This window comes from Danio rerio, chromosome 21, assembly GCF_049306965.1.
Source record: "Danio rerio strain Tuebingen ecotype United States chromosome 21, GRCz12tu, whole genome shotgun sequence".
Lineage (NCBI taxonomy): Eukaryota > Metazoa > Chordata > Actinopteri > Cypriniformes > Danionidae > Danio > Danio rerio.
This window is the reverse complement of record NC_133196.1, coordinates 25,891,738-25,903,976: the sequence shown is the minus strand read 5'-3', so window position 1 is coordinate 25,903,976 and position 12,239 is coordinate 25,891,738. Positions and strand designations below refer to the sequence as shown.

General features: G+C 39.1%; 1 long non-coding RNA gene across 1 annotated transcript; it reads left to right on the top strand.

Annotated features, from left to right (window-relative positions):
* The first annotated feature begins 7,150 nt into the window (after positions 1-7,150).
* LOC141379871 (uncharacterized) lies at positions 7,151-11,451 on the top strand. Its single transcript, XR_012396789.1, has 2 exons — positions 7,151-7,293; positions 9,795-11,451. It is a non-coding gene; the product is annotated as an uncharacterized lncRNA (long non-coding RNA).
* Positions 11,452-12,239: the final 788 nt, after the last annotated feature.

Sequence of the window (12,239 nt, the reverse complement as noted above, 5' to 3'; positions counted from 1 at the left end):
TTGCTTAGACTATTTCTTTGTTTAAGTACTTCCAACTGAAACGGAATATTGAGTAGGGGGCAGGACTTTATTTTGCTCATTGTTCCTTCATAAAAACAATAAAAGTGGTGTGATTATGAATACTGTTGCTGAAGCAATCAAACTGACGTCAGCAGAGAAAGACCACTAAATGAGGAAGCAAAAGGTCATTGATTGAAAAGTACAAAAAACTTTTTTCTTTCCAGCGGATTAACTTGCACAGATTTATTGTTCACCCGAAGACTAGCGATGTGAGCTATAAAGATACAAATTGTCAATTAAGTTTAAAAAAGTACATAAATAATACAAATTTAAATTGCTTTTGTCCACAATCTACAATGTGCTTAAATAGTTTTCACTGATTTTTGAAATATATGTTTTTTTTTTTCAAAAGAAGTAAGCGTAAGGCCTGCCTTTTACAACACAATTCACAATAAAGCCTTAAACAGCCATTTCCACTATAATACATCGAAACACACCTTTACATGATCATATTTGCATATGATTTCCCCCACAAAAAGCAACACCACAGAAAGGAAATAGTCTAACATTAATTTCTATCAAGGACATTGGGATCATAAAATTGGAATTGAAGGCAGACTAAAAAGGTCTTCAGACAAAGCGACAGAGGTAGTATTCTCAGAGGAAGATTACAAATTACCGCCGCTGCCTTCCTGTCCTTTTCCCAGCTGAGGTCCAGTGACTGTCTGGCTGTCCCGCACGTCTGGAGGACCTTGCTGTTTGGGGTGATTGGTGACGCGGCTACTGACAGCTCCCCATTTTGTCAAAGTGCTCTTGTCACAGCCCGTGTTAATGCCTGGTAAAAATAATTCCCCTTGTGCCACTTCTGAAGGTTTCCAATAAATACAGCTTTTTTGGTGCATGCAATTGCTCTCTGCTCCTTGGGCATTGAGGGGTTTGTGGGGAAGCAGTGACACATAAATAGCAGTTGGTGAATGTTGGCATTTAAGGAGGAGAAGGGAGCACAGATAGTGACAAAGCTTATCTGTGGGGGCAGGAGGCAGGCCAGTTAAATCCTTAGATAAAGTAACCTTGTGGTTGGAGTGAGTCACTGTTGACCAAAACTCAATTCAAATATTGCAGCCTTGCATGCGGGTGTGTAAAAATGTTCCACGCTAACCAACAATTACGATGACACCCTGTGTGTATCCACACAATTGATGCCTTCGCTTATCTGCCATATGAATACCCAGGTCTCTTTAACAGGTGGAATTGGAGCAATTCTTTACCATTATTGATTTTTTACTGTCGCACCAGCTTGACTAATGAAGGCAATTAAGAAAGCTATTTTCTTGATGATACAGACATTAAGGGTACCAGTGGGAAGTGGTTTCAAACAACAGATGTGTTTAGTGCATCTTTTCTGCTGAAGCCCCACCTTCTCTCTCTTTCTCAGTATCCACCGTGTCGGCTGGCAGGCCTGTGGCTTTAATCTGACAAGGTCTTGGACTGAACCTCCGAGAAGCTTAAATTGAAAGAAACGTAACAATATGTCTCTCTCTTCTAGCAAAAAAAAAAAGAAGAAAGAAGAAGTTAATTTTTGGAATCTTTCCCGGAAAACTGTCAACTCTCACTAGACAGTTTTACAAAATGGGTTTTCTAATTACCCTAAGTACACTTAAAGAGTAAATCTCTCTTGTAGTGAATTAAAAAACATCCCCTGTTTGGTCATTTTGGAGCATTAAATGCACTGGGAAGTGAGTAAATGCTGATACACATGCGTATCTGAAGCGCTCGGGTTTAATTATACATACACTGAAATATCTCTTGACCATTTGAACACAGCCACTTCATAATTACACTTTGCAAAAGCATCATCAACGGCTCCAGTTCTCAAATTTGATTGTCATTGGAGTTTCAAGAGCACTGATTTAACAGTAAAGTAGCACAGGAACTATTTGCTGTGTGTATTGCCTGGAAAGAATTCCCTGGAGGAAGAAATCATTGAAACCACTTGCAATGGCTTTATTGGTTGTAATGGACATTGTATAGATTCGAATGGAAACTGTAATGGTCCTATTGGTGGTATGCCACTAATAAATCCTAAAGGTCTATGTTATAAAACAAATAGGAATTCAAATGTCCTGGTTTTGAGGGTTAGAATTAGCTACTTTCAATAGTATTCATTCATTCGTTTATTTTTTGTCTTAATCTCTTTACTAATCAGGTGTCACCACAACGGAATGACCAACTTATCCAGCATACGTTTTATGCAGCGGATGCCCTTCAAGCTCCAACCTATCACTGGGAAACACCCATACACACTCATTCACACATACACTATGGACAATTTAGCTCACCCAATTCACCTGTACCGCATCTCTTTGCACTTGTGGGGGAAACCGGAGCACTCGGACGAAACCCACGTGAACACAGGGAGAACATGCAAACTCCACGCAGAAATGCCAACTGACCCAGCCGTGGCTCAAACCAGCAACCTTCTTGCTGCAAGGTGACAGCTCTACCCATTGTGCCACCGTGTCGCCTTGGTATATGGTGGCAATGGTATTTATTATAGAAATGTTGTAATGTTTTCTGTTGGTTTTATTTCATCAGGGTTACTACACTTATCAATCTTTCTTTCCAGACAGATTGTCAGTTTATGAATTAAGTTTCCACCCCACTCCTTTCTCACTGATAACAAATAAAAAATTTAAATATTAGACCTAACAGTGCTGTTAAAAATCTAAATAAGAGATCTATGAAATTATTGACAACAGGTCCAATTAATTGTGGCACAATGATGGGAGGATTTTGTTTTAGCCAGGATGTTTTTTTTTCCCCCATCAACCTGTGATGAAATGGGCCATCCAGTTAGATATGAGCTTTAGATCAGGTTACGTGCCCAGAACTGCTGCAGTTGCACAACGTTGCACAATTGGTGGCACAATGCCAACAGCTGCCTTGAAAACCAGAGTAGAATACACAGACAAACAATGTTCTGGAAAGAATGGGTTTCAAGTGTTTGTTATCTTTGGAGAAATTGCAAAGATTAGATAGCAAGTTCATTAGTCAAGTTAAAGTTCATTCATATTCCTTCAGCTTAGTCTTGGATGTATCGGGGGTCTCCACAGCGGAATAAACTGCCAACTTTTCAGGCGTATGTTTTATGCAGTGAATGCCCTTTCAAACGCAACCCAGTACTGGGAAACACCCATACACACTCTTACACACACATATACACTATGGCCAATTTAAATGATTTAATTCACCTGTACTGCATTTCTTTGGTCTGTGGGGGAAACTGAAGCACCTGGAAAAAACCCATGCGAACACGGGGAGAACATGCAAACTCCACACAGAAACATCAGCTGGTCCAACCTGGACTCGAACCACTAAACACACACACACACACACACACACACACGCACGCACACATACACAAACACACAAAAACACATTTATAATATATATATATATATATATATATATATATATATATATATATATATATATATATATATATATATATATATATATATATGTATATATATATATATATATATATTTTTTTTTTTAAGTTGTAATCATGATACATGCGTTTGTGTTTCTGTTGTAGTATCAAACTTTAATGTATCTTTATTTACTCTAATATATTGTGCAGTGGATGAGGTTAAAGACGAAATGTTGAAAATAAAAAATTGAAGATACAGGATGGGGAAAAAAGATTAGGATGAATGGCCATGCAGGCTGCCAAATAACATGGCTTTTGTAAACTGTTTTTTTTGCAATTCCCTTACATTTATTGCATCATTCAATCTACATTTTTTTCATCATTCGACTGTTTTGTTAAAAAATGCTTAAGATTAATTAGTTGAGTTCAGTACATGACTTAATAGAAGTATCTCAACTTTAGGAATGCAGGTTGATCTTAAAAAAAATTAACTTGGGTGACCGCAAGGACACAGAAAGTATCTTTATGAGAACTAAAATGTATTACAATCTTCAAGCTGGTCTCCTGATCTCACCAGCAGGTTTTAACAAACAACATATTCGACACTACTAAAGTGTCCAATTATTTAACTTTATCCTATTCATGTATTTTCTACTTTTTATATGAATGTACATTTTTTACCTTCTAAAAAAATGTTTAAAAAATCTGCAACTTTTTTTATGTGTAAAAATGTGAATAAATAATATGTTGAAAAGCCCTGTAATTGAAGATCTGTTGCACCATGCCAGTAAAAAACATGTGACAAATTTAACAAAAATGTACTGTATATTACTGTAGATTATTGATGAATTTCAAAAGCGTACTTTGTAGTGTCTCCCCATCAATCTATTGACACAATAACTACTAAGACAACAGGCAGGTTTGGTGAGAATATGGATTTGTTCTTCAGTTTTTTGACTTTCAGCAGTGAAATTTAAACAACACTGAATTGAACTAAACTGAACTTCAAAACTGGACTGACAGTTTCAATTTACTAGAACTTCTATGTTAAGCTGCTTGGACACAATCTACATGGTAAACGCACTATAGAAATAAAGATGAAGTTAATTTAATTGAATTGAGAATATCTGCCTTCAGTGAAACCTCAAGAATAAGACAACCATTACTCATTCAATCAATCTCTCAACCAGTTGGTTGAATGCATGAATTTGTTCCAAAACGAAAAATCATTGCAGTGTTTCACCTTACCCTGAAGCTGCATTCTTAATTTGCACTCAGGCTGAAACAAAATCTACTGAGCATTTACACAACATAATTTGTATTTCAAAAATGAACCATTGTTTAAAAAGTGTGTATTATGTGTTCAGGTACGCACAACAGCTTGACAACCAAACAACTATAGGACTGTCTGTGCATGTGCATAGTGCTCCATAAAATTACACCGCCAACTACTGGCCTGGTATGCGTACTACTACATTTTAAGTTACTCATAAATATGGATTTTTTGTTTGCAAAATGTTTACGCAAAGACAATATTTTAGTACAGTAATCTATTTACAATACATTATATGAAACACAGCAGAGCTCAAAAATAACCTTTTTGCACTGGTGCTCCTAACTTTAAAATTTTAGTTCCACCCATTATAAGCAAGTTTTATATTAACAGATTCATTGCATTTGAAGTAAACACTAATCAAAACTAACAAACAAACAAAAAATGTATGCATGCACCCACCAGCCTTGCACACACTGCTCGACATGAATGAATCTTAGTTAACTTAATGATAATAACTGTGTTGTGATCTAATGGGTGGTGTTTGAAATTGCACAGATGCTATTGACATATAACTTATTTTTTGCATTCATCATCTTAATAGCAATATCAGTCTTTTCATAAGCTGCAACATAGTGTAATCTTAGTCAATGTAACCCCTTTTGTGATGTACACCGTGTTTCATTTTATATAGCTGCCACTTGCACGGCTGACAGCATCCTGACAGTTAAACAAAGGAATGAACTGAACCTCTCACACTTAAATTGTGTAGATGTAGCAAACGCTGTTACCTGCAAACTCCATCACACTGGCTGTAACTGACTGAGATTCAGTTTGTGTTACTTATTTCATTATTTCATAGGCTGTTTCTCAATTCCAAGAACGCAGAGAACGGACTTGCGTTCTTGAGGAGAGCGGTCTTGCCAGGTGTCCTCGGAAGATTGAACTCAGGCGACCGCGAGGGCAGAGAACGCGTCCTTTGTGAAATGGGATGCTGCGTTCTTCCTGATGGTCATGTGACCTTCACGCGTTTTAAATGGAAATTATTTAAACATTAAAGCCTTCATACAACGATTTATTGTTTCCCCCATCTTCAAAATATATACTTTGCATAAAAAAATTATAAATATACTCTGCACAATATAAATTATTTAAATTTTAATACGAATTTCATCAAACAAACACCCTTAATGTGTTTATTCCTTTATTAAGATATTCATGTTAATGTTTACTTTCACCGTTTCATTTAGGGAAACTCCTGAGGTAAATAAGTGATATCTCTGAACTTTAATAATAAATCTAAATAAAATGCTGCGCTTCCCACCTCCAGTCGCAATGACTTCTGGGACTTCCAGAGCGAGCTCGCTGCTGAAGTCTGCATCGGTGCGTCCTCGATATCAAGAACACATCCGGGAAGTTTCACGCGTCTTCCGTACTTGCGGTCTTGAGTATTGGAACTGAACTTAGGCAGCTGATGATGACGTTGCACGAGAACACGAGGATGCAAGACCGCTGAAGAACGCATATTGAGAAACAGCCCTAGACTTTGGTAAAAACTCTTAATTTAAAATTACAAAGTACAGAGTTGTATAGGGTTGAAACTTTTATTATGAAAACCATACAGAGTAACCAGAAGACAAAATGGCTGCACCTTATAGCAAGTGAAGTAGAATTTATGTTGACCTGCTTGAATGATATTCATCTGGATTCAAGAAGCAAACAAGATGCCATAGGAAGTTCCTCTTTTTGTAATAAGCTGCCAATGAAGTAAGTTCACTTATATTTTATGTGTTATTTGTGAATTGTTGTTATATAGCAAAAAAAAAAAACTGTATGTGACAGTGTATGTACAAAAACTTAAGTTGTTAAAGTTTAATTAGTTTCAAGGATTTACAAGTATAATGTATATTTTTATGTATTTATGTTCTTTGTATTTTGTTTTACTGTTGTGTGTATTCAGTTCTCATGGCTTTTCGAGTTGTTTGGTCATATTTATGGTGAACCAGTCAATCAATCGCCAGTCATCAGAGAATCTTTAGTGCTCGTGAAATTATTGGGGGGAGCTACAACAGCTTTACAGTCAATGCTTAAATAATTTTTATAGCGGACTTTAACTCAATAGAAGACTTTTATCCACTCTTCGAAAAGTGTAAATGGTGGATTGCCATTTGAGAGAACATTTTGTCCTCTTTTAAGTGTGCTTGCATGAGAAGCAGAAGTGTCTGTGGTTTTTTGTGTGTGTGTGTGCATCGGAGGTCTGAAGGTCAACGTCTGGTTTCGGTTTTGCAGACAGCTCCCACACTGGATGGAAAGCCCCGCTATATATACATTTCTTCTTTATTCTGTTTGTATAACATGCCCATATTAAGAGTGTCTTCCTTCTTCTGTATAACTTTTAAAGGTCAGCCCACTATGTATATATGTCCCTGCTCATCCTTATCATCAGGCTTGCAGAATAAACCATTCTAACTACAGTTTGGTCTCTTCTCATGTCTCCGGGTCGACCTGATGAACTTTGCTGAATCTGGTGCCTAATATAGGGGAAATCTTACAGATCTGGGGGCTCGTCCGGGATACATCTGATCAGGTAAGAGAATTTTTATTCACACTGCCTGCTCCGGTGTATCTCAGGAAATCGTAAGATTTTAGTTAAAATTAGGTAAGAGAGGTCTGTGCTCTAGAGCACAGAACATCCTGTCAAGTTTACTTTCAACAGTAAATTGCACAGAAGGATTTGTGTCGTCGTACTCAATTAAATTTGGGTTCCACAAATCAGGAAAATTTATTAATTTGACACTTGCTAGCCTGTCAAGTTTACTTCAAACAGTAAATTGCACAGAAGGATTTGTGTTGTTGTACCCGATTAAATTTGGGTTCCACAAATCAGGGGATTTAATAAATTTTAGTAAATAAGTATTACGCACCAGCTTCAGCAATATGGGACAAGGATATCCAAAACCAGAACCCAGTGAGAGTCCAAAAGAGTGGATGGATAGATGTGGCTGGGGATTTTACACTGAACCCTGGCTGTCCAATTTAGCTGGGTGGACAGAGGGACAATCTCAATGGAGAGACTTTCCTAGGGAAGGAACATTTGACCCAGGTTTCCTTCAGTTAGCTTACAAATTGATATGGGGATCCAGAATGGAATGACCAATATATGATGAATGGATATGACACATGGTATAAAATGAGTTCTATATGAAGGGATAAAAAAAAGGCATTTTTACACCCAAAACTGTTTTGAAATCTGTCCCCAAACCTAAAAGCAGAAGTAATACTGCCCTTACGGCAGATAAGAGAGGCTCTCTTGCAGCTGCTAAAACCACCATGACGTCACCACCCCCTTATACGGGGCCTTCGCAATCTATCTCATGCTCTGCCAGCGCTCCTCCTGCAGTGCCTTCTATTTATCCGTCTCTGACAGAAATGATTAAAACTAAACCAGACCCCTCCGACAGCACGGAGGGCACTACTTTAGCTTCTAATGTGGCTGCGGTGTGGGTTGCTAAACCACGAGGGATAGAGATAATTCCGCCCTCACCCTCTGTTCTGAAGGATCTCATATCTCTTTTACCAGAAGTGGACAAACCACTGCAATTTGTAGACATGCTGTTGCGCAGCTCGCGTCACTGCCAACTAATTGGGGCAGATTATCGATTTATCCTTTAAACCAAAATGGGTTCGTCCTATGACGATGACGAAATAACAACAAAAATACCTGCTCTTGATCCCAAGCATGTTATAGTACACACAGAGACAATTAAGGAAGAAACAGATGAGGGTAAAAAGACACGTACTCGTATAAAAACACGCCTCGCGTGGAAAGATGATCAGGAGGAGCTCCTGACACATCTAAAACAGCAGCTTACTAAATACTTAGTACCATACTTACTGGTCTGAATGTGACGCAACGACTGATCCTAATGGAATAATGCTAGATGGCAAAGGCCGTTTATGCCTGCCATCATCCTGTGCACCTTTTCTCGTCCGCGAGTTTCACGGTGTTACACACCGCGGCCGAAGAGGGGTAATAGACACAATGAGTTAATAGACACAATGAGTTAATAGACACAATGAGTTAATAGACACAATGAGTTCCTTTTTATGCATCAATAATTTACAGCACCATGTCAATAACACGCTAGACAGATGTCTGATATGTGCTCAAAATAACATCACTAAACCTCAAGCTAAACATCAACAATTGCCCCTTCCTGAAACACCTTTTCAGGAATGGCAGGTAGATTTTACACATCTGCCAAAGAGGGGTCCTAATAAATATTTACTGGTTTTTGTGGACAAATTTTCAAAATGGGTTGAAGCCTTCCCATGCAGTAAGGAAGATGCTAATACAGTTGTCAGATGTTTGACAAGAGAAATCATTCCAAGATACGGTATACCATGTGCCATAGACTCAGATAAGGGAACCTCATTTACTGCGAAAGTAATACAAAATCTAGCTTAAGAACTCCAAATTAATTGGCAGCTACATATTCCCTATCATCCACAATCATCTGGCATAGTAGAACGAACTAATAGGACCATCAAGGACAAATTAAGAAAGGCTATGCAACATGCAGGGCACTCAAATTGGCTCGCCTTGCTACCTCTCGTTTTAGCAGACATGAGGATGTCTCCTCACAAAAGTCTTCACGGTCTCTCTCCTTATGAGACTGTGATGGGACGACCCTTTCCCTCACCATGGAGGCAAAGGGGTACCACACTGGGTGACGGTTCTTTGGATATTCATATGAGTGAATGTGCACAACAGCTACTAACAACATTGCATGCATACTGGACTAATATACATTCTGGTTCAGCCCCGATGCCGGTAGACCCAACACACCCATTTAAGGCTGGTGACAGAGTAATGATTAGACAGTTCAATAAAATGAGCACAGAACTGGGGGACCCCAAATATGGCCCCCCGACGGATGTCGTGGCTGTAACCAGAACCGCCGTTTTAACCTCCTCTTCTCCACAGTGGATCCATGCAACCAGAATAAAACGAGCACCTATTGAATAATAAAAATGTATAAGTTTTGTACTATGATAATCTGTCTGCAGACTCTCTTTGTTTTACAGATACTTCGGGGGCCCCCACATCAGCTAGCACCTCCACGCAGCATAACTACTAGAAGGATCAGCATGAAGTGGCTATGGACATTGGGACTGTTTCTCTTTCTTGTTGCTCAAGCTAATGCAGCCAGGCTGAAACGCTGGACACATGATCATGAATTTGGATGGGCAGAGGATGGGGCTGACAATCCAATTGAAATAATATGTGGTATCAATATGTAAATGAGTTTTAGCTAGGTCATATAATGTATCTGGTTGTTATGTATGTTCTGTTATGCCTCATTCAGCCAAGCAAACCCCTCTTTATGCCAAACCCATGAATAAAACAGCTGCTAAATGTTCTGCCAGTTTTGCAGGATCAGGGTACCAGAATCCATATATAATTGTCGATGACTACGATCCATACCGGATTGGCATTAGAAATGGTACATGTGATGCTCTATTTTGGGTAAAATTTGGCCATGCTAAACCCTCACCTATTAGCCACAAGGTTTTTATTAACCACTCTATTACACACCCTGTGTGTTATAACCAGACCATGGGCTCTCATTTCATGGGAAGCACTGTTAACTGTCAACAAATTGCCTCCTCGGGAGAGGGGGCCCCAGTCGACATCTCAGGACCCTCAAATGGCACTTATGTGGTCCAGGGTGGGTGGTGGTTGTGTGGGAAAAACGCCTACATGTCCCTACCGGCCAACTGGACGGGGCAGTGTGCCCCTGTGCATGTGACTGATCACACTTTTATTGTGACAGCCCAGGTCCTGTCCGCGCAGCAAAGAGTTAAACGCAGTGTCCCTGAAATGAAGCCCCATGACTCTGTATGGGGTACTGATGTGCCCGAGGATTTCAAATTATGGACCACTGGTAACAAAGTGGTATTGGCTCTATTTCCGCAAATAGGTGTGGGAAAAGCTCTACTAAGAATTGAGACCCTGGACTATCGCATGGGCCTATTCCTGAATGCCTCAAAAATAATTAATGAAGCCCAGAATAAGGAACTTGGAAACTTACGTACCATGGTTTTGCAAAATAGAATGGCTCTAGATCTCTTAACAGCATCCCGGGGGGGTATGTAAATGAGTACTGCTATGTCTACTCTCCAAGGGTTAAAAATTGCCATGACTTCTGATTATGTCCCAGACACTACATGGGGTTGGATGATGGGTCTGTTCGGCTGGGTAACTCCTTTCCTCACTATGATAATTCCTGTATGTATTATTTTCCTTCTTATTTGTTGCTGTGGCCCCTTTCTTTTACAATGTTTGATGAATCGTGTTTATGCTACAATGGACAGTATGATGGGTCAACGATATGATAGATTCCTCTGCGTTAGGCCTTTGGCCTAAAAGAGGGGACTGAGAGAACATTTTGTCCTCTTTTAAGTGTGCTTGCATGAGAAGCAGAAGTGTCTGTGGTTTTTTGTGTGTGTGTGTGCATCGGAGGTCTGAAGGTCAACGTCTGGTTTCGGTTTTGCAGACAGCTCCCACACTGGATGGAAAGCCCCGCTATATATACATTTCTTCTTTATTCTGTTTGTATAACATGCCCATATTAAGAGTGTCTTCCTTCTTCTGTATAACTTTTAAAGGTCAGCCCACTATGTATATATGTCCCTGCTCATCCTTATCATCAGGCTTGCAGAATAAACCATTCTAACTACAGTTTGGTCTCTTCTCATGTCTCCGGGTCGACCTGATGAACTTTGCTGAATCTGGTGCCTAATATAGGGGAAATCTTACACCATTTAACACATGATCACTGATCAGATGTCCCATAATTTGTTACTTTAGGTGGTTTCTAAAAGTGTTGTTTTCCTTCTAATCTTCAGGGCTTTATATTTTCTTAGTTGTAGCTTCCTGTCATCTGAAGGCAGAAGGCGTTGACTGAATGATTGACAGCTGATATTAACCAATTAATTCACGGTCAGTTCTAGAGCATTGAGCCAATCGGATTGAAGAGCTTGAGGCCTGGGCAAGCATAGTGGGCCTTGTTTACTGCAGCAAGTTGACATGACAACTGTTTTAAACTATTCCTGAGCGCTGTGTTTCGCATCTCAGGTGCAAAGATGCATTCTGTTTTGTGTGAATGTCTCCTAAAACATTTTGCAGTGAAAACAATTTTATGCACTCCCACAAATGCTCCCAAATATATATTTGAGGTCGGATAGATAGTTTTGGTTGCATATGCGTCCAAATTTGTGTCGCAAATTCGAGCCCTGCACAGGATCCAAATAATACAAGCAACAAGCATTTTGGTTTGGAAGTGCAAAGCTGACAACACAGAGACAATATGGTTAGAAAAATAATGGTAATTGTTTAGAGAAAGAAAAGTTATAAGGAAAAGAAAAATCAATGTACACATTTAAAACTTTTTAAAAACTCTGTTTCCTGTGGAATACTTCTGAGCAAATGAAACATTATGGCCTCCTTACACGAAAGAGATGAACACT